This window comes from Ammospiza caudacuta, chromosome 6 (assembly GCF_027887145.1).
Source record: "Ammospiza caudacuta isolate bAmmCau1 chromosome 6, bAmmCau1.pri, whole genome shotgun sequence".
Lineage (NCBI taxonomy): Eukaryota > Metazoa > Chordata > Aves > Passeriformes > Passerellidae > Ammospiza > Ammospiza caudacuta.
In genome coordinates this window covers 31355239-31379166 of record NC_080598.1, presented here as the reverse complement: position 1 = coordinate 31379166, position 23928 = coordinate 31355239, and the positions used below count along the sequence as shown (strand labels likewise).

The window sequence follows — 23928 nt, the reverse complement described above, 5'->3', positions numbered from 1 at the left end:
TCCCCACACTGTTCTGTAGATGCTGGCAGACTAAAACTTGTGAAATTCTTCATGAAACTTAACCTCAGAACTGAACTTAAAATGAAGAAGAGGACTTTGGGGAGGGAAGAGGAAGAGATGGCCACTGTGTGCAAGTGGCTGATGTTGACATTAAGTTATATATTGTTGGTGTTATCTGTACTATTCTTTTCCTGTTGACAGGTTGAAGTCCTGTGGCTTCATTTGTTCACTAGTAAAAAAGTTTTGTTGGGTGGGGTTGAGGTGGAAAAGGCTTTGCCTTGATGATTCTTCCTTTTTCTCAGGGATGTGTTTGAGTACATAGTGCTGTGTTCCCTGCAAAGGAAGGCAGGAGCTATTTGGGTACTGTTTCTCTGAATGGCCAGGAGGAGAGTTGTACAGAATTGTGTTCCTTCCTTACATTTTGCAGGTTTTAATTTTTTTTTCCCCAGAGATTTCCCCAAGGTTTAGTTGGTGATTATACAAAGGATTTCTGTTATTAGGACTGTGTAGGTTTGTAGTTCAAGTTGCTTCCCTGAGGAGTCTGAAGAAATTTAGGAAGAACCCGTGCAATTAGTGCTTACAGTCTTGGCCTCTTTATAAAAAAAGAAGGGTGTTCCTTGAGGAGTGCACTTTTATGTATTTTGAATGCATGTACTTGTGCACACAAGCCCCTGTGAGTCAAAGAAAACTGATATATTCAGTTGTGTGTATGTTCCCAAGTTAGTGATTGCCTTGTGCAATGTATTTGTACTGTGATATTGCAATGATATCTACAGTAATTATCTTTAAATGCAGAAAAAGAAGTAGAAAGTGCTTAGCCTACTTTTATATTCTTTTATGCTTAAAAACAGTGTGGTGGATTGGTAGAAGTTGGTATGTGATAATTGGCAGATTAGTTAATGTATTTGAGAACTGGAGAATTGCAATAAAATCCGTCTGAAAAACAGGATAATATTCTTAATAGTTAAGTATGTCCATTTTAATAGGGAATGAGTGTTCATAATAAAAGTCTCACCTTCATTTCATTGTGTATGAGACTGAAGGGATTGGATATTCAGAAGGTAAGTGTATGTGAGTGAATGAAGAGAGGAAAGCCTGGATCTCATTAATTCTTTGCTATCTCTAAGCTGGTGAGGGTTTTATGCTTTGACATGTTTTTTCTTAGTCCGAAAAGGTTATTTAATAGTATGAATTGTAATGATCCATACTCTTTTCTGCAACAGGCACCTGTTGAATAGGCAGGCCAAGAATGAGGCATGCTATGTCTGCAAACTTCCTAATTCCAGAATGGTTAGGCACACCCTAGTTAGCATTAATCTACCTAGCCTGGATTTAAAATGATTGCAAGGATTTAACAGCATGGATTTTAGTATAGCCTGTTTGAGGCTCACTAGAAGTCTGGGTGCTTAATCACTGCAATCCTGTGCCCTGGAAATTGAGGGTTTTGTAAAACTGAGTTCTGTAGCTCATGTAAATGTGGAGAGCTGTTGGTAGATTAAATACATACATTATTCTGTGGATTTTTCCTAGCTCTCCCCTTAAGGTGGTAGTAGTATGACTTGGAACTAGTAAGTATGTACTTAGTACTTTGTATGATTACACGTGTATACTGATTAATAAACAAGATGTTTTCTGTTTATTAAACAGGAAAGCATCTGATTCTGCTATATTTAACATTTTATGGGACTGGCTGGTGAAGAATGAGCAATTGTAGTGTTTTGATTTTTATGCATTGTTCAGCTTGCACATTCCTAAAGTACATTGTGCTGTGCTTCTTAAACTTGAACAGCAGCACCATTTTGCAGTTCAATATTTTCATTTTTTCAGGTGAGTAATAAGAATCAGCAGTTAAATAAATCTGAGACATTGAACGGATGTGATATTTGTGAGTTCCACAGACGTAGAAGCCTAAGAAACCCCCCATGTATTCATGTACTGAATAAAGCACCAAAACCCAACAATGAAAAAAACAAACTAAAAGAAACCAACAAAAATAAATAGTCCCTCTCCCTCTCCAAAAAAACAAACCCCCACAACCAAAGAGGCAACAAACAAAAACAGGCAAACCCCTGACAGAAGAGACAATAGAGCAGCAAAATTTCGACTGCTAGTGTTATATCCCTGCTTTTTCACCTGTAGAGAGCAAAATACTTTATTCCTTTGTAAAGTGTTTTGAGAACACGTGGAACTTCTACTACAACTGCACTGACCATAAGATTTCCTAAATTCATGCTTCTGAACAGATGCATCAGCATGAAATACAACATTTCTGTAGAAAGTTTCAAAGACAATTTTTCTGGCAGTTCAGAGGTGAACAATTCTTAAATGATTTCACTACCTAATAGCAAAACGGTGTCCATTCAGTGGTAGTCCTTTTATAACTCTCCTTGATCAAATTCCCTCCTTCTCTTGATTGCTCCCTTCTTATATACATTGTAATTTATTTCCTCCAGTTTTTCGGTACCCTTCTTGAGCTGTAAAACTGAATTTCTCTGTGCCAGACAAAATAACTGCTTTGCTCTCTTAATTGGTGTTCTCTTGTTTACACAGTAGTGGCTTAAGTTTAGCCACAGCTATGTGTTTCGAGTTTTCTTTTGGGAACACAGATTCAAGGAAGCTGACTGGTAAATTGGAGTGATGCTCAGAGCTGTCACCTGTGAAGATCAGAATTCACACTTTCCACTTGAGATCAGAGAAGATCAGCTTGCTTTTCAGCCTAATTGTATTCACTGCCTATGCATAATGCAAACCCACAACTTAACTCTGCTCCATTTGATGAAAGATAAAGATCAGTGCCTACTAGACAGTGTGATGCTAGCTTTACAGATTCCATCAGCATCAGGCATTAGTCATGGTTTTTTTATGTATAAAACATAGCATGCATGTCTGTACACATCATAATGGAAATGCATAGATTTAGTGCATAATACTGGGTTGGAAGGGACCTCAAGGATTATCTGGGCCAATCTTTGTTGGCAAAAGCACAATTCTATAGACAACGATGACCCAGCACTCTGTCCTTCCAAATCTTAAAAGTGTCTGATGTTGGGAGATACACTACTTCTCTAGTGAGATTATTCCAATGGCTGATGGTTCTCAGTATGAAAAATTTGCCTCATGTCCAATTTAAATCTCCCCAGAAGCAACTTGTGCCCATTACCCTTTGTCTTTTCTATGTGACTCCTTGGAAAGAGGGAAGTCTCAGTTGTCTTTGTAGCAGTAATAGTAATGCAATTAATAAGTAGTGCTTCCTAATAATCTTGCTGTGTGTAGATTTTATAGCATGTTGATCTCTTTAGTCTTTTGCCCTGTGTATGTAGATGAATTTGTCATCAGTCACTAGTTCATTCTGTCAATTCCTTGTGTGAAGACTTGGTACTAATACACAGCTCTTTGGTACCTCAAAGCTGTGCTGTTTATTACATTGACCTTTAATTCCACTAATACATCTTTTCATGGAGTCTTTTACAGCTTATAGATTTTTTTTTTTTAAACAAAGGAAGCTTTCAATTTTCTGATTCATCAGAGTAGTTGAAAAATCAGCTTTGGCTTTATGCATAGCATATTTACAGAGGCTTTATGTGTTTGAGCTGTAGTCTCTGATGCCTGCTCATCTGCAATAGAAAATGAAAGGAGAAGAAGCAGGGTTCATCAAGTTACATTTTTGCATCTATATGTGTATGTTAGAAAACATTCAAGGGGAGACGTTTCTCTAAACTGGCAAATCTAGGGTGGCAAAGACTTTTAAAGTTGAGGAATTGCTTGGATAGAATTAAATTGTGATGTGGCATGGGGGATTTTTTGGGTTTATTGCTGTTGGCATTTTCTCTGTGTATGCCTGCAAACCTTCAGAGATCATGTGAGAATGGTCCCCTCCTTTAGCCACATCAGTGTCCCATAGTTCGTGAGGCTCAGTGTTGGGACGGGTCAGGTGTCCAAGGCTGCCCCTAGAGCACGCTGGCCTGGCCAGCCTTTAGTTCCTTCATTCCATCTGCACACAAAAGAAAGGCAGGAAAGCTGCTTCTTCATCTGGTTGTTGGACCAAGCTGTTTGCTTTGTCATGCACATGTGAAGTGTTTGGATGCTTCTGCTTGTGTAGCTGTGACACAAGAAATGCTGGAGAGGACTACACATTTTTATTTTTTGCCCCCTTCTTTTGGTATTTTTTTAAAGTTAACCTTGTCATTATTGGTGTAGCATTGCTCTTAAAGACTTTGATTTCTTTGTGTGATAGTGATACCTTAGGAAAGCAGCCACCGTTGTTCTTACTTCCTCTTGTTGCTTTGTTCTTGGTAATATGTTTCTAAAGCCTGTAGACCAGAAGTGCAGTAAGCTTGTATGTCTGTGTGGTAGTATAGGTATTATTTTTCAGATTATGAGGAAGCACGGAATAATCATTGTTTAATATAATCTTTTTATTTGTGTTATTTCTTGTTCGGTTTTCTTACTGTGCTCTTTTTTCCTTTATTTTTCTCTACTGCTTTTCAGCATTTATTTTCTTCAGCATATCTTTAACTTTTTATTCCTCTTTTTCTCCCTTCTGGTGCTTAGGCTAGAGCTCTTTGCAGAAGTTTGCTGAGGAGAAAGGTTGAAGTTTAGCACCAGAGCACTGTTCCCTCCTCTGAGAAGGGAAAACTGCTTTAACCTCTCTTCTCTGAGATAAATTGCTCTTCAGAGGAGATTGTGTGGAAGAAAGACAAATTGCAGCTAAAGCCTGAGGTCTTTGCTGGATGGGATTAATTTAGAATCAGAAGCTTATAGCATTTTAAAAAACATTTACATGCTTAGCTGTGCTGGGAGTATAAAGGGAGAGAGTGTGCATTGGAGATCTTTGCTCCTTGTATCTGTTCTTGACTATGAAAGGGAAGCAGAGGTACATTTGGTTAGACTGAAAATTTGAGAGAGAGAGAAGAGCATGCAAATGCAGTGGCTTTTTAATATATTTGTTGTAGAGTTAAGTTGTGAGCCATGTGCTCTTTCTTGGATTATTTTGTAAAGCAGTTGTCATGTTTCCATTACTAAAGGTTAATTTGAGGTTTTTAGCTTTGCTTTTATTAAAATGGCTTGGATATAGAAGGTAATGTTGAGGCTCCTGACCATCTTCAGAGACATTACAAAGGTATTCCAAAAAGCTGGTTAAATATTTGGACAAGTTGGATACATTTTCTCATACACTGAAATTTAACTGTTGTCCTTCCTCCAGAAGTCCAGTTAGCTTACTCTGGTCAAATCAAAGTTCCCTCTCCAGAAGTGTGTTGTATCTGGCAGAGCACAGCAGCAGATGTAAGTGGAGGAAGATAGCACGGATTTGTAGCTGTAGACTTAATGTCTTCTATCTCAGGACTTTCTGAATCAGGAAATCCAGTATCCTTTGCTCTTTGTTGCCTTTCTCTTATACTTCCTAAATCTGCAAGAGCTTTTTTTATTGGGAAGAGCAGAATTGCATGTGGTACTGATGGCAGAAGTCTTACATGGTGATATGATGGAGAACCAATGTTCTTCTCAGAGTAATTCCTAATGCTGTCAGTGCATGGATGTTGGTTTTTTGTTACTGGGGTTTTTTTTGTGAGTGTTGGAGTATAATTTGGTGGGTACAAATATCTTCATAGTTTAAATATAAAGAATTCTACAATGAATTGAGAAGGGCCAGGTAGTATTTAAATGGGTTTGATTTTCATATTTGATTATCTGTTTGGTACAGTCACCTAACCATGGGTGCTTCAGAGCTGTAAGGCTTTGCAGCATGTACAGTATTCCAGAGTTTGGGCTCCTGTAGTCATAGTTAGGGCTTAAACTCTCCTAAGCTTACTCTGGATCAATGATACCTCTGCTGATGTGTCCAGAGGTGTGCTACTGCATTTTTGTTACCTATGTCAGCTGTTACTCCATGTTCACCAACTAATATGAGCTCTTCATTTTTTCTGGGATAGTTGTACAGTTACATACCTTGAGTCCAGAGGGGGCCCCAGAGAATAAACTAAATGGTCTCGGTGCTCTGAGGACCCTTCTGCAGTTGTTCATTTACAGAGCAAAGAGGATTGTGGCTGATCATCTTCTAATGTTTTTATATAATCAGGATTTAAGCTGTTTTCTAATTTTGCCTATTAAATGAAAACAGAGATTTATCCTTTCCCTTGAATGAGTAGATTCCAGAGCAAATCAACGTAGAAAACCTTCAGAGACCCTTTAGAGACTTTACTGTGCATGTGGGAAATTGCAGGAGTGTATTAGTACGTACTTTGAAATTTTGGTATGGAAGGGGTCAACAAACATGGCCATTATACAAAATCTGAGGGTGCTAGAGAAGCTGCTTGCTCTTTTGTGACCAAATGACTACTGTTACTGCTTTTATATTTTTTCTGACAGATTTTTTTTTGTCCAGAATTCTATTACGAAAGAAATAGAAGTTTTTTTGTCCTTTGGTAACCTGTCATAAACTGACATTTTTCTCTTCCCTTTTTAAAATAAAACCAATCCTTGAGGCTGAGATTTGGGTTTGGTATTCCAGCTGTGAGCTTTATAGAGATTGCTGCACATTCTGTCATCTCAACTGAAAACACAGTTTACCTATAAAACAATTTTAGTCTGTTAATATTTGTGCAGGGGTTGTGCTTCTGTTCTAAATTGACTGCTGAGGTTTTGAAACAGTACATCTTGCTTGGCATTTGGATTGTTGGTGCAGCTCAGGATCATCCTGATCATGGCTGATATGAATTAAAAAATATCCTGCTTTTATGACTAGACAAGTCAGCTGAAATGAACAGTTTTCATTTTTTCTTATTTAATCTGTATTTGATTGCTTTTTTACAGTTAACTTTGTGGCTTACAATACTAGTTTAGTGTAGCACAAATGCACCAGGCCTGCCATTTTAATTTAGTGTTTGAAAAATAGTGTTTGTACAGTAAGTACAACTGACAAGGAATTAAAGAACTATATTGGAATGCTTTTAGTGGTAAGTAATACAAAAAAAAAATCAGAAACAACTATGTCAAAATGTGTTTGTACTTTGTGGTAGGGGAGCATACATGAGTGCATAGGATTTATTTTGAGTTTCATAGGAGCAAAATTTAAAATGTAGCATAGAGACAGTACTTTTTCTCTTGCTTAAACTGATGTATTTCATGTTACACTGGACAGTGGTCATTTGGAGAAATTTTTTGTCTAATTTGAGTGGCTAAAAAGCTCCTTTATATCTATAATGTTTAATAATAATTGCAGTATGTGTTCTAATGCATGATTTATATTGATAAGAGTGTACAGGGTAATGGTAGATCTGGCAAGATCAGGTGAGAGCAAGAGTAACTTCAGAATCATTTGCTTTTATTGTAATAGAGTACAGCCAATATAAAATGTAACACATAGACCAATATTTTGTGTTCATATAGACCAGATGGTGCTTTCTTGTGTTTGAATAGGTACACACTGATAAATTCAGTAATAAACTAACTTTTTTTGCCATAAAGTGTCTTATGTAAAATTATCTTTATTCTAACTAAATACTTTCAAAAAGAAGCTTGACTATCCCCTACCCCCATCACCAAACCAAAAAGCAAACCTAAGTTCTAGGAAGTTTTATTTGTGGTGCTCTGAGGCCACTGGCTAATGTTGTCAAGATTGAAAATCCTCACAGTGATGTAGGATTTATTTTCTGGACTTCAGTAGATGTTTGGACAGCTGTTTATTCTCTAATACAATGTTGTTCTGTTTTCTGTGTGTTTTGTGGTTAAGAGAGAGGATTCTTAAAGATACACTCAATATGCAGAAATCCTGTTGTCTGAAAATGGAAGTGCTAGACTAAGAGCCATGACCTGTAAATTTGCCAGCTTGCCACAGATTAGTAATACTGCTGTCTCTTTTAATTGCTGGGATTTCTTCATAAAGTACTTCTTTGCCTTTTGGAGGCATGGGGGCTTCACAAACTGATTTTTCATACCTGGGAGTTCGTGGTTGTGAAGACTGGTTGGACAGTGAGATGAGTGTTGCTATAATGAAGAGCTCACCACTGTTTGTTCTGTCTCGCAGGTTCCTAAACAATAACAAAATGTAGGACACAAATAGTTTTAGGAATTGTTTCCTGATGGAAAATACAATGTTAGGAGAGAGCCCTTTGTAAGGCAATGGTAAAATCATTGCTATTCCCGATTTTCAGTAGTATTTACCTCTGTTTTGTTGTAACAATGCTGCCCTGTTCAGGTGGATATGCTAATCTGTGGAGCTAACATGTTTTACTTTTACTATGTTGTTGAATGTTTTTCTCTAATTTGTTTGCCAGATTCTTGGTTTTCTCTCTAAATGCAAATGTGAGGTTTGCTTTTAAACCTTTACAAAATCTGCCATGCATCCAGTCAGGTAATTGGAATGTTTTGAGTTCTGTTTCTGAAAATGGGAGCTAGTGCATAGTGAAAACAGTGCCTTTTGCCTATAGTATCAGAGAAATAGCACTTTTTTTTTGTACATAGGCCAGTGGTTGCCTCCTTTCCTCTTGCAGTACTGCAGGTACTCTTTCTGCAAGTGGAGGAGTTTTGCATTCCTTATCATGTGTGACTGTTGGACCCAGGTCTCGTCGTCTCGTTTCACAGATGATGTGGAATAGCCCTGAAGGTGTAATCAAAGTCTTGTTCTATCCTTCAGCAAATATTTTCACATGATATGTAAGGAGTCTTGGGTTTTCAGACAGCTTTATGTAATTCTGGCTTTTAGATCTCTGAACTAGTAAATATGCATATGTATTTTTAAAGGAAAAGAGGAATGCTGCCTGTTTGTGGCTTTCTGACTGCTGTAGGTGTGTGTGTGTGTTTTCCACTCAGTTTCAATACATGGATTCATAGAAACTAGTGTGTATATGTGAATAATGTACTAGCCTTACATTTCTGGCAGGAAAGAATGTTGCTGAAGGCATTGGCGTGGTGGTTGTCTAAAATCTAAACAAGCATTTCTGGAACTCTGAATTTTTGCAAAGGCTGAAAGATGGTGTGATATTTCAGTATGGGCTGTTGACACTCCAGCTCTAGTAATTGCTTGAAGTCTGTCTGATGTAAATATGTACTGGATTTGGTCAAGTATGAGTTAGAATTTTATTGCTCGTTCACAGGACAGCTGCAAAATAAAATCAAACCTAAAATACACGTGTGACAGACCCAAATAAGCGTGTGCATACACACCTGTTAGTAAAGTCTAAATTGTTTTATATTAATGGTGTAAACACAGGGTACGATACCAGCTGGAGTCAGAATGCAACTGCTGTCTAGAAGGAAAAAATCCGCACATTGAACCTTGTTTTAAATTTTAACTGCATTAAAAATGAATTGCAAAGTGTGAATTGCCAAGTAGAACTAGTACAAATATCAGTAGTACTGTTGAGTATGAAATCAATTCTATTTTAAAAATTCCATGTTAATTTTACAAGAAGATCAAGAAAAGAGGAGACTGAAATTGGAAGGAATTTTTCTATTTGTGGAGGGAAGGTGAAGGGAAGGAGAAATCTTTTCATGTGCTTTGTCATCTAAAATAAATCATAGAAATGAGTTCATAAAGACTGGGGTTTTTTTCCCATTTACTGTAGATAAGACACTTCTTGGAAAGTCAAATAACTATAGTGAGAAGACAAAGGATTTTTTCTTCCAGTTGTTATCAATCTCTTTTCAGTCGTCTTAGAACTAGATTTTCAGGATTTGTTCCTTAGAATACACAAGAATGATGTATGTGGTATTTCAGTGCTAGGACAATAGTGTTGACTAGACTTGAAACAGCTTAACCTCATGTGATCAGTAGTCTTACCACCTTCTCAAATTGTATTTGGCTTTCAAGATGAATATCAGGTTTATGACTCTTTAGTCTCTGATCCTGTATAGCTTCTCTTTTCTGCTTTGTTACTCTTAATATGGATGCTTCTGCATGTGGGTAGGTTTTTATTTAATGATCTTTTTCAGAGTTACGGTATTTGGTTTTGCTCTCACTTTATGTGGATGTTATCAAGTGTGTTTTAGAATCCGTGAGTTCTTAAGCTCACTTAGGGTCATCTCCTTCATATTCCTTTCAACTTCTGCCCCCTTTCCCCCTCTCCACCACCTCCCTAGTTTGGTGTCATTTGTAGATTCTTCAAGGGTGCCTGTGTTTGATCACCAAAATTAATAAACCAAACAAAATCTGCTACAGGTCAAGTTCTAGCTGCACCAACCCAAAATCCTTTCTGTTTTGGTTTATTTTTTTATACTCAGCCATTGGTTTTCTGGAAGTGAATCTTCCAGTAGTTACCATTATCTACACTACTTATTTTGGAATTATAGTCTCCAGGTTATGTTGAACAGTAGTTGAACTTGCATAAGCTGCACCTGCTACTTCAGTAAGACATTTACCCAAGAGAGAACACTGTATTGTTTTGAGACTTCCTGGCTATCAGTTATCTTTCTCTAACTTAAATCACTCTTCTTTTTCCCCGGCAATGTATCTGAATCTTTCTAAGCATCAGAACTACATTGTTTGTCTTGCTACTTAAGTAATTTCCCACTTCCCTACTATTGCTATGAGACATATACCCTATTTCATATTGCTCTGGGATCCCTATCTTACTGGTCCTCAAAGCAAGTCAGTAATACCTTAGAAATAATTTAGACTAGTTCTTTTATATATCCTAGTGTACATTATTGTAAGTAGCTGGCTTAAACTATGCATTAATTTTTCCAATTCAAACACGGGTTTGGGTTTCTTTAAGGAGAATTATTTCGCGAGTTTTATGCTAACTTTTTGGCCTCTTCCTTGTGGAGCTTTAGAGTATTGGGGTACCTCATTTTCTAGATCAGATTCTACAATTGGTATTGTAGATTGTACAATTGGTATTGGTATGTGCCACCACAATTTTATTTATTTCTGCAGGCTTTGACAGCCTGGGTAAAATCCAGAATCAATGTGTGGGCTGTCCAAGCCAGCCTGCTTTTGAAAAGCTGCCATTAAGCAACTCATTCTTAATGAACTGGAGAGCAGTGTTGGTATTTCTCAGAATTAGAGAGATGATGCTTGTCCTTTGTTGTTGTATTGGTAGTGTGATTTGTAGCCCCCCGCACCCAGAGACACCTTGCAGAGCTCTTCTGGACTGGTATCTCACTCAGGAAGACTTGGAGGGAATAGCTAATTCTCTGTTGGTATTGCTAACCACCTACTTGTGTGTATGGTGTTTTTCTGCAGTTCCTATTTGGACAAGACTAGGACTGACTTAAAGGTCTTTTGCCTTAGTCAGAACAACATAAAAGAGCACAGAGGAGGTTCTTGGCTTGCGAAGATATAAAGTGCTGTACAAACGAATGGCTTTTATGACTATTTTTGTTGTACTATATCTGTCATTTGAGCAGACTTGCTGTAGCTTCAGGAACAAAGAGTGTTGCTAGGTATCTTCTAAATGTACCCTGTAACGTAGGCCTTGGGGCTGTCTTGCTGATAAAGTTTCCCCTTGTTCCTGGCTGGAACCACTTAGTGGAGGAAGGTGCTAGAAAAATGTCTGTTGAGATAACCATAATGCAGCTACATGTGCTGAGAACTGAAGCCATGGAGACCAGAGGTGAGGCAGAAATCTCTGACTTTTCTTCTAAATCGTTGCTGTTTAACAAATTTCTTAGTGAATTACTGATCCAGCGCTGAGCATCCTTTGCTGGTGCTGCCAATTATGTGGCTCTAACAGAACACTCAAAATCTCAGCTCCAAAGGATGGTACTCTATCTCTGCCTTTATTTAGTTCTGTGAAATAGACTATGCTGGTAAATTCAAGACATTAAAGAAGAATGGAAGAAAAACAGATGCAAATTCAATCTGGTTTAGTGGTTTTTTTCCATGTAGGTTTTGTGATCACTTCTGCTTGACACATGAGCTTCTGTTTAATCTCTCATGTCTGGGAAGGCGTTTTAAGTGGAAAACAAGTAGAAAATAATTCCAAATGGCTGGAGGACTGACAATGTAGTTCTGCATCAGAGTTTTATATTAGTTTCTCTGTTTTAATTGGAAAGGAAGCTTAAGGATATGTGCTAAAAATAAAAATTGCCAGACCTAAATCAACAGAATTCTCTCTCTGATCTTAGGAGAAACTTGCATTTTTCAGTGAAGGTGGGTTTTCTTTTCTATTTATGTTTTTTCCCCATTGTTAATGGAATTAATCTCACGAACAGCTGTTGAAATAATTAAGTGTGCTACTGAAATTGTGTTGTTCTGTTTCCTTGAATCTCCCAAGCAGATTTAAAATTAAAAACCAAAACAGAAAGCCACTGGAGTATAAAATAGGCAGCTTACACAATAGAAGTTGCAAATGGGAAAACAAAAATCTTGAGCTTGGCGTACAGATTAATTCACTGAATTCTTTTAAACTGTTGTCTTTTTGGAAGGGGTGGTCCAGGCTTTTCCCATCTGCTGATTTGATGGTTGCTTCAGGGTCTTTCACCCAGAAATAGTGGGAGAGTGCATGAAGTGTGAGCTGCAGGGCACAGCACATGCAGCTTGGTATTTCCTTGTTAAAGACAGAAGGCATCTCTTAGATGTTTTTCTTAGTTCAGATAATCAAATATTTAATGATGGCTCGTGTTGGTGTTGCAGTACTGGTTCTCATGCATTTGGAAAAACTGTCCTGCAGTTGATTTTTGAAGCTGTTGTGTTGGGATTAGATTTTACTACCTAAAATTTATCTTTTTCTAAGTGACACAGCCTCATGAATGGAAGTAGCATATTTTGCATTGTCTGCCTACACCTATGTTCCTTGCTGAGCCAGAGCAAGAGTTGCTTATCAGTGAGTCTTTAATTTTCTGAGGTTTGTAGCTTGTAGTGTTGCAAGTCAAATCTGCACAGGCTGATGGTTTGTCTTAACTACCATTCTGGAAATGTTAGTTTCAATATCTTGACTCATCAGTCAGCTTTGGGATTTACAGTGCGGGAAAAACACCCAGTATTTTATTTCGCTTAGTCTGCAGTTTAGATGAATAACTCTAGCAGTCCCATCACCTGCAAGTTAGAGAGGGGCTGTTGTACTGTCAAGGAGCCGTCCCAATTCAAGCTTTTGTTGTCAAAGATTTTTAGCTTGGACAGATTTTACACACTCATTTTAGGTTTACTATTCCAGTAGCTAAGTTTGGTGAAGGAGCTTTGTTTTGCCTCACTCCCAGTTTGTTACAGTGGTGAGGCTTGGCAGGGTGTGCTCAGGCCCCTGAGCTCTGCCCCGTGCTGCAGTCGCAGCCTGTGGCGCTGAGGCTGTCCCGGAGGAGCGGGGACACTGTGGGTGCGGGGACAATGTGTGCGGTCCCGCCCATGCTGGCAGCCAGCGCTCAGTGCAGAGAGGAGGCAGCTCAATCAAATACCGGGGGATGAGGGGCAGAAAGGAAGGAGGAGATGCCAGGCTGGGACACAGAGGGCAAGCTCTCAAATGAGAGGAACAAAGACTGTGAAAGCCAGAGAGTGTTTTAGAGAAAAGGGCTACACAGGGAGCAGGACAAGGAGAGATGAGAGGAGCTGATTTATAAGCAGCAGTGAATAACAAAAGGAGGTTCTGAGGATAGAAAAAATGCAAATAATTACTTGTTTGGGTTAAAAAAGTTCTGGATGGCCTGGACCATCCCACTAGTACTAGAAAAATACTGCAATTTGATACTGCTGGGATTTTGTGGCAGGTGTTCTCAATGGAGGGTTCTTTTTTTCAAGAATATCATTCTCCAACTCGTTGGCTATTTAGGTCTTGAATTAGTTAACCTGAACAAGAGTATTTTATCTCTGTATTTTGTTTCAGTTTTACTAGCTGCTGCTTCTTTGAAGAGAGATTACCTGTGTCCTCCTTCAAATGCCTGTGGTATTTTCAAGAGGAACCATTCTTCTGTAAGTGGAGGTTTTTCTATGAACATAAAATTAAAAACATGAATTAGTGGAATGCATTAATAGGAATGTGGGTGTGATAAGAAGTCTCAAATGTTTAAAAACTGGTTGTTTTTTGTACATAGTATAGTTTTCATGATTCATAATTGAGAATAATGATTGATGCTCAAGGGAAGCTACTTTTTTTCATTTGGTCATTTGAAATGAATAGTATACTTCTGTTATAAGCTCAGACATTGATGATAAAAGCAGTACTTGTCTGTCAACATTTGTGAAAAATAAGTCTCTGGAGATTTCTGAATGTTTTATTTAATGATCAGAATAGTGAATCTGTCCTGTCTAGTGTCTGGATGAGCTGTCTTTTATCAAAACATTATTAATTGATTTTTATACTTTACAGCTGTGTTTTGGGAATAAGTACTGGAAGCAAAGCCAGAAGCTCCATTCTGGATTTTAAGAGTATATATAATACTGGAAAAGAGTTAAGGGATTGATTTAGTTTTCTATCTTAGAAATTTTGAGGAGGAGGAGGAAAATGGAGGGACTTAAGCTGCCTATTAACTTTGTTTGCCAGCTGTCTCAAACTAGTTACATCCTCACAGGGGTATGGTTATCCATTTCTGTGCAAATACCTTGGTTTATGAAGATGGGCATCCAGTGAGGCCTTTATTTTCACTTAAATCTGTCATTAATGTTAAATTGTGGAAGTAGGGATTTACTGGGACTGCTGAACTGTAGATTTGTTTCTTCAGATAAGAATACTGTTGAGGCCAGTTGTGAGCTTTTCTAGAAATATGGAGTTTTACATTCTGGAGACGTTAACAAATTCCTTAAACATTGTGTTTTGTCTTTATTCTGAAACTCATAGTGTAATGTCAGATGGTACAGTATGGATAAAGGACTGTGTATGTTTGTAACAAGGCTTGCTTCAGCTTGAGTAAGAGATATTCTGAGAGTTCTCTCCCCAGTTTAGAAATGCATTTTCAGGGAAATAAACAAATAGCTATTCAACAGGAATTTGTGGGGTAAGTTAGTCCCTAGATGTATTTTGCCCTTACAAGGAGACATTCCTTTGAAGGTTCTAAAGCAGGTTAATTTCAGTTTAGTTGAGCCATGAGCTTTGTACATGCTTGTGTTTGCTTTTTCTCCTCCTACTTGGAAGGCATACATGCATTCTTAAAATCTTTAGGATATAGTATAGTTTGTTCTGCTGGTTTGGAAGCTGAGTGTGCCTGTAATGTGAGGAGATGACTGTAGGCCAGAAATAAAGAAGATGGGAATGGAGATGGGAGGGTTCAGTCTCCCTGTTCCTGGCAATGGCCAGCTGCCAACTGGGCTGAAGCTGTAATGTTAAACTGCAGCTCTGGGCTCAGAGTGGGCCCCCAGCACAAGTTCTGTGGCCTCAGAGATGCCAGTGTCCCTTTTGCCCCTCACACAGATTGGATAGATCATTGGGGAGGCCTTTAGACACCCTGAGAGCAGACACACACACACACACACACAGTGCTGTTTTGTAGGCAGAAACATATGGAAGTGTAGAAGTCAACTGTTTATTCTCCTGCTGTAAGAAAAGTGCTCAGAAATCCTGTGGTGCAGCACATTTTAGGGGACTATTCAGATGAAGTATTGAATTCCCTGGACTTGAGGGAGTCCAGGGAAAAGTGAGAGCTGTGTCTAGTACCGGAATCCTTTTGCATGGTGTTGTGATGTATGTATCTCCAAATTGCTGTGTGCTCAGGAGGACTCTTCCTGCTAGGACCCCTCTGTGGTGTCTTGAAATTTTTTGTGAGGGGATGGGCCTGCTGAGGACATGCAGCATGCACTGGAGGAGGGTTTTTACCTTTTCGGGTTACAGCTTCCTTCTTTCTGAAAGCCAGAAAAGCCACACTGAGGCAAGGGGGAGCAGGAGGCGAGAAAGGCCAAATTTGGAAGGAGGGAGTTGGATTAGACACAAGCTGCTTCAGCTGGCATTATAGGAATTGTGGTGGGGAAGAAAAGTGGGGTGCAGAAGGCTGTTGGGCTGTTAAATTGGGAGGGGTTGTGGGGCTGGGGGTCACAAGTCAGTACCAGCCCTACATCCCCTGTGCTGTGACAGGGAAGACAGGTCTGAATGTGAAGGTGTTGGGAACTGCAGTGGCAATGGATTGATTGTTGCTTGCGTTGAGCCATCTGTGCTTGTATGATGTTTTTGTGCTTTCCTTTCAGTAATGACTTTTACCCAATTGTGGTTTTGTATATATGCTAATCTTTGGAAAGAATTGTGTGAATGAGTTTTTCTTTTAATGAATAGTGGATGTTTTTTCTACTGAGTTTCATGTGGAAAAAGAGTGAAGAAATGTTTGTCTTGTACTAAAAACAGGGCCTCATCTGCTAATAGGAAGGATTTCCATCTACTATAATCTAACTGTAGGAAAAAAGAAACTTGGAGAGTTTGTGGAGCACCTGTAGTTAAAAACTGCATCTAGGTGGCCTCTCTAAAAATCAGAATCATTTGTAGACTACTGGAAATGGGAAAAAAAGGATTATCTTTACTAACAATCCTTTGAGAGAGAACTGTCCTGTGGTTATGAAAGCAGGTATAAGAAATTCATGCTCATATCTGTGGTACCATAAATAGGCCAGTTCTAACCTTCATAGCTTTCTATGTAATTGAAATTTTAAAATTCTCATCAGGCTTTTATTGGTATATAGAAGGAATGACAAATGCAGATTGCATAAACCTCCAGTGGTGAAACGTACAAAAAAAAGAAGTGCCCCACACAAATCCGTGGACCTTTTGTCCCATCTGGAGAAAAACAACCCACCCGTGCCATGAGGGACACAGAAGTTGAAGCCTTAATTATTGGCTTAATTGCTCATATTTTTATAAAGAGACTTCACAGTATTTCAAGAGATCTGGTTTTCAGATGTACAGCTATAGGGAATAATTTATATGAAGGATTTTGAACTAAGAGATGATTTTACAAAAGAATTTTTAAAAGTGCATGCAACAAAAACTGAGAGCTTTTTGCTTCCACCTCTTTTATGTTAACATCTCTACTTACTTGTACCGAAGCTATTTTGTTTTCCCAGTTTTAATTCTTACCATCAGTTTCATCTAATAATCCAGTTACAGTTTGTTTTTAAAAAAAAAGATGTAGGAATTTGCAGGTATTTTTGCAACAAATGTTTCAGAAGGATATTTATACAACAGCCAATAAAAATTGCTACTTTAAGGTTTATTTTGGTAAGTTTTTTTTCCCAATCAGCCTCCTGTAGAGGTTTGAAAGTTTTCAGTTTTGGAGTGGATCTGCTTTGCCTGTCGTTAGACTTTCAGTACTTAGAGCTGTATTTAACACTTGCAGACATTGAATACGGGAGGTTTATATCAAGCACTCAGAGCAGGGGTCAGTAAGAGCATTTGTACCTGATGTGCTTCCTTGATCCTTACCAGCAGCATTTTAAAATGTTACAGAAAATGAAAGCAACTTCATCATTGTATTATGACAGTCAGATTTGCAGTGATTCTAAGTAGGTATAACCAAATATTCGTGTTCCATGGATATTTTCATATCACTGTAAATTAATTTTTGCTCTTTTTTAATGAAAGACTACTTGCTGTCACTGTCTTTCAGGTGCCTGTCAACATATCACCAGAGCTCTTTTCATGTGTACACATTAAAAATTACCATATCCATAGGGAAAATATTTTAATTGGAGAACTTCTTTTAAATATTTTATGAGTAAAAATGTAGCCATAAAAGGCTTCATTCTTTAAAATTGCAAATGCAGTAAGATGTAGGCTAAAACAGAGTTGTGGTCTTAATTCACCTGAGCAATATTTTTATTTAACTGTGATATAAAACATATGTAAAATTTACCCTTTGAGACTAGTGCAAATTTGAGAGACAGTAAGAATTTTCAAATGCAAATTCACACAACATTTTTAGCATAAGAGGATGTTTTAACTGAGAATGCATTTGGTCTGTGCAAGAGGAGAACCTCTGAAAGCCTTAAAAAAAACCCTGAAGGGACAGGACACATCCCATTAACACACAGGGATCTGTATACTAAATGGAAGATCTATAAATGTGGTTGATGTTGCTTTTTATTAGTTTGTTATTGCTGCATGGATTTTTGTTTTAATTTTATTTTTAAGGCTCTTAAGCATTGCCTGAAAGAACATGCTGCATACTTCTTGTTTTTCTCCCTTTTGCCGGTGTTTATTTTCCTTGTTTACATCTGTAGTATTTCCTTGTGTCCTAGGTAACTTAAGAACTGTGGTAGACATGTCAGTTTGAGAACGTTTTATGGGGGGGAGAACGTAGTCTGCTGTCAGGTGCTTGGCTTCAAAGGGGAGTCTGTGATGGCTGCAGGGCATTTAATTTCTTATAACTGCACTGAACTCTTGAAATCTGCAATCACAGCTTTTACTTTTTCACAACAGTTCCCTTTTTATGAATTTTACTAAAATTTTCTGGTTAGGATGCATTAAATTTGTTTACTTTGTTTTAAAGCTCACTTGGAGTTATTTTCTTAATTTCACAAAGGTGGCTTTATTAGGCCTGTCTTTTCTAATATTATCCAATAATTCAATACTTCAATGCAGATGTATTTAGATTAATACAGAAATCTGTAGGCAACCAGTTGGATTGAAGCAAGTATCTTCTTCAGCTTGCATAGGTACAGAGCTGTGTGTCCATGCTGTGAAATGTCAAATCATAAATCCAGTGTAGGAAATACTTTAGAATGTCTAGTGTCTTTTTTCCTACAACTTATAAAATGAGTTCAGTCCTGAAGTAAAAATATTCCTGGTAAATAACAAGATAAATTGAGAAGTGTCTTAACCTTATATCTGAGTATTCAGATATCTTATATCTGGCAGTGGTTTAACGAAGTCAGTACAGTGTGATTTCATATATTCAATTGCTATCATTTGTGTGTATTGAACTCACTTTCTCCTAAGGTGCTTTGAGATAATATTTCTATTTGTTTTTTCAATGTCAATTTTTCCATGTTTAAGAGTATCTTGGAATATTTTTCAATTAAAGAAATTAATTAATGGATTGAAGTCAAATATTATTATCTTTGTTTTGTTCCTCCCCCTGCCCCATCACACATGCACAAAGGAGATGCTTAGCTTAACAGAGTGGAATGTATTTTTCTTCTAGTTGGGGTGTTTTAATTTACATATGCAGTAGGAAAGTTATTCTTTAGTGATCAAGGATTCTGTGAATGGTGCTTTTTAGCTGACACCCTGATGAGCTTCAACACAGAAGCTGTAGCTTTCCTAAGTGTGTCAGGTAACCACATGATGGGGAGACTGATTTAAATCAGTCACATCTAGTTTTTCATGTGTTCAGAGTACACTTCAGAGTGACAGTCATACAAAAGTTCAGCATTTCACAGCTTACTAGTTGTGTTAGAAGTAGGTTTTAAAATGTTAGGAGAATAATGGTTAGGAGAATAATAACTGTTATATTGGACTAAAAACGTAAATGGCAGTGGGAGAGGAAAATAACTTTCAGTATTGTATTTTCAGGCTCTATTAATATACAGTCTAAAAACCATAGATCTGTAAATAATTTCCAAGATTGTGGTGAAAATTGTTTTTTTAAGAAAAGGCAGATAAATGGGATTAAACACTATGAATGGCTGGAGCCCACCTTCCCGTCTGAAGTGCAGAAATTTTTATGAGCTAACAAATGCAAGAAGTTGTGGGCAGTTTTTCTGTGATGCAGCTTAATGATGTTCATGTTTCCAGAGGGAAGAGATGATGGGTATGAGAAGTGCCTTCCTTTCTCCATCTTGGAAATCTGCAATGTAAGAATATATTCAAGACTGAAGCTTTCCTTTTTGGCGATTTTCTGGGGCTTTTTTCATTAAATTCTCCATGTACAAGAAATCAGCGCCTCTGTCTTGTTAATTTAGAGAAAGTTAAGATTAATTTAAAATGCTCAAAGTGCTGTATTTGCTCTAGAGGAGGTGCTTTGCTGGCATGGACTGGGAGGAGTCCTCTCATTTTGACTGGCTGCTGTTACCAGATTAATCCTGCTTCATAGTTAGGCTGAGGAACATCCTTCTTGTCTTCACAGAGCATGCCCATTAACCAGCTTCCTTGTTCCTTTGGTCTCCAACAGGTGGCTTAATTTAAGAATGTGTATTAGCTCATTCCCATCACTGTTTCTACATGGAAAGGGAAATTTTCATTTATGTTGGTTCAATAATAGTATTTTCTGGCAATGTATTGAGCCTGATCCCACACATTTTCAGAATGTAGGCTCATCAGAAGTTCCTGTGACTCATGAACATAGAACTTTTCATCCAGTTAAATTTCTCTCCAATAGAGTATTAAAAAACCCCAAAACCCGACAGGCATATACTACTGGAAGTTCCCTTTTGTACCACTTAAGGAACTGTACTTTCTTTCATGAGTTACTCCTGCCTCATTGGTCAGTATCAGTCTCTCTCACATCCTCTTCTTGGGCAGATTAATTATTTCAAGCTGTCTTCTCTTTTTTTTACCAGATTTGGGAATGCAGCTTTCCACAGTTCACCTGTGTGTTTTTACCCACATTTAAAACATATAGGCAAAAATACCCTCAACCCTAACACTTTTAAGGCTTTTCATTTCCTTTGTTTACATTATTTTCCTTGTTTTATTTACTGGTGTATGCCATGATCTTATCAGAAAGTTATACTGAAAATGAACTCTAACTTTTATGTCAACATGCTGACTTTCACTTCCACAAATTTGGCTGTACAGCTGGAATAGCTGTGCTTCACTAGTTTAACATGAAAAAGGACTCTATCTTGATATTGTCTGCTTTTCTGGGGTTGAGACAAGTTTGCATCTGGTGGAGTTTGTGGAAACCAGTTTTTCTCTGTACAGAGACTGTGGACAACTCATGTATGAAATCTTCAAGAATTTTTTTTTCAGTAAGTGTGGTATACCAGATGGCTTTGAGACCTATTTAGCTATCTGTTCTTAATCTTTCTTTGCTGCTTCAGACCTCAAAACTTAATTTCCCCACCTGCTGATAAATATAGGGTCATAGGAATTGCCAGAGTGGGTCAGACCATCTGTTCTTTAATTAGGAGCAGTAACAGATGCTTGGGATGATGATGCAGAAAAAAAAAAAATCTATGATAGGCAGTTATGACAGTAATATACTCTGGGGTGTATCTCTGCGATCCTGTTAGTTTTTGTGTCAAAAGACTCAGAGACTTTGGTATCTATTCTAGCTCTTTGTTATTCAAATATTTTTTGTTACAATATAATTTTATCCTCAATGCTTCCCTTCAATGCTGCTAAACTTTTGGGTTGCAGTCCCATATCCTTAGCATTATGTTCCCTAGGTAGAGGTATGAAGAGGCAGCCCTTTTTGTTGATGGTAAACTTGTCAGTTTTCATTTGGCTGAACATAATCTCTTGTTCTTATAGTATTCTGGGGAGAAACTTTTTTCTACCTTTTGTGTGCTGTTTTCTGTCTTGGTGGGGCAGGGGAAATCTCAGTCTTCTTATTTCCCCCTTCATATTGGTATTTCCATGCTGCTTATTATTCTTGGGTTGTGTCTCTGTAAGGCTTTTAACTAAATGGCAGTAACTGGATGATTCCAGTTTCTCACAATGTTTCAACTGAGAAAACACTGTTAGTTCTTGGGAGAGAGGACTTTTATTCTTTTGAAAATGTGTAATATCTAGGAAATACCTTCAGAATTTTTGCTTTAAATTGAGTTGTAATGGTGAAGATGGCTTTGCAAGGGCAATGTTGGCTAAACCTGAAACATTACTGCAGGCAAGAGCCCCTTTTGGTGGGCTCAGAGGATGTTTATGCTTCCCTGAGAAATCCTACATCCAAAATGAGAAGCAGTACTTCCCTTGTTTCTTACAGCAGCTAGAGTAGTTTTTAAAAGGTTTTCAAACTGGGATGGTCGAATGCTGGCTTTTGGTAATAGCCAGCAGCCTTATTATCTAAACAGCAATTCCCAGGCCAGTGGTTGTGGCAGGTACAGCTGTGCATAGAACACAATAGAAACTTGTGGGGTTTTTTGGGTACCTTGTGCTAATTAAGAGCACTTGGTATAGAAACCAGCTGATGTAGATCAAGATTAAAAATACCTCTGCAAAAGGGGCTTTTATTCATTTCATTCATACCAGTTTTGCAGGGGGAGTATTAGTGAAGTATTGCTTGGACATTGCCACCCTCCTTAAATAGCTTACAATATTCTGCATAGAGGCTTAGAAAAGTCATGAAACCTCAAGGTGAGTGCAAGTTAGTAGTGAGGAAGTGGGTAGGATTTGGGGCCGTGACTGAGAAGACAAGTAGGAAATTTAATGGTGGGGAGAGAGGCATCTTCTTGTGAGATACATTAGTGAGGAGAAATGAAGTGTTGAACCCTATCCTAACTAGCAAGGGAATGCAGTTGTTTTTCTAACCTGCTTCTGAGCATTAGAGCCAGCCGTCTTTGTTATGCTGTGTTCAGGTTTCCAAGGAGATGTGAGATATTTTTATGAAACTGAGAAATTGAGAAATCATGGGAAGAGGAATTTTAAATGCATGTCAAGCCTGAAGATACAGTGGGAGGAAGAACCAGTGTAATGGGCAATATTTTAAAGATAAATTTGAAGTGCTATATTACTGAAATTTTCTTTTTCACCAATGGTGATGACTTTAGTGTTTAACTGAGAGCTATTTTAGGATGATAAACAGCATTCCTTTCATTTTCAACTGCTTCGAGGGGAGACCAAGTGCCTTGCAATAGATGCTGTTTATTCCAAAGTCTGCAAGAATTCTTTACTCGGGATCAGAAACCCTGAGATGTTACTGAGAATTTTTGTTTTAAGAATCTGCATATCTAATTCTTGAGCTAGCTGTTTGGGTTGGGAGTGTTCAATTAATAGATTTTGCATGTTGAGCAACTTGGGAATGTTCTGTGCCTGGAATGCTGAGAGCGACGTAAGATTGTATGAAATGCTCAAGTAACCTTCATGAGGAAGTTAGGGATCTTCAGCTGACAGCAGCATGTGTGTTGTATATGATTGTTTTTCCTGTAAAAGGTACTCAGATTCAGGCTTAGCAGTTCTTGGTAGTTGCAGGGAGTCCCTTGAAGCTGCTGGATGAGTGGGCTAATTTTGCTAATTGTGAAGACATGCCTGTGTTTTGTGAAAAACCTCATGATTTAGTAATCAAGAGTTGGACTTATTGGTGGTGGCATCACAGTGTTTGTTACAGGATGTTTTAGTGCAGCACTGTTAAAATTAGATAAATGTGATTGCAGCAGACTTACAAACCAAAGGAGAGACTAATTATCATTTGTGCTTATTGCAAATTACCTACTTGCTGCTGTACGGCCTTAAACTTTGAACTTAAGATTTTTGAGCTTAAGATTTTTTTCTAGTCATACATTGCTGTTGATTTGTTGTGGTTCTGGCTGATTTTCTATTTCTTCTGTTTATTTTAACCCTCTTGGGATTTCACTTTTATGCCCATGCTGTCACTAAATGTGCTGATCTCTGTTGTGGTTACAGTACTATTGATGCACCTTTGGTATGGCTGGCAGATTGAATGGGGCAGGTAGGACATGTAACAGGAATTCATGGGGAATCTTTGAAAATTCAGAAGGATAAGCAGAAATGAAAAATACTACCATGTGGATGAACATCTGAGGTGGAAGCCTTGGAGGGGACTGTAGTTCAGACTAGGTAGTGTAGGGGGAGGAATAGTTATAATGAACGTAGGTAAAAAAATATTGGCTCCAACTTCAGGGTAAATAAGGTTGTGAATTGACAATAAGCTATGTATATTAGAAATCAGTCTTCCTCAGAACTACTTGTTTAGGGAAGCCAGCAACCCACAGCATTGTTGGACCCTCAGCTGTGCTAGTTCTGACTATTTTTTCTGAAGATCAATGAGTATTTTCTTTACAAGCACGCAATAATGGGGCATTTAAAGATATATAGAACACCTGATTTATTAAAAAAACAAAGTATGAATTTTTAGAACTTCACTAGAAAAAACAAAAAAATCCCAAAATGCGAAGCATGGTCTTGAATTTTTGGTAGAAGAGTCCTTCCTTTTTATACGTTTAGAATATCTTTTCTAAAATAC

At 37.9% G+C, this 23928-nt stretch overlaps 1 protein-coding gene across 4 annotated transcripts in view; it reads left to right on the top strand.

The window, feature by feature from the left end:
- The window catches only part of SIPA1L1 (signal induced proliferation associated 1 like 1), a 200468-nt gene that overhangs the window by 67670 nt on the left and 108870 nt on the right, over positions 1-23928 (top strand). For 3 of the 4 annotated variants that reach the window (XM_058806877.1, XM_058806879.1, XM_058806876.1), the window contains exon 3: positions 13755-13840. The exons of the other annotated variant lie outside the window; for it this stretch is intronic. The gene's annotated coding sequence lies outside the window, so the exon portion shown is untranslated. The remainder of the gene's footprint in view (positions 1-13754; positions 13841-23928) is intronic. 4 annotated transcript variants of the gene reach the window in all.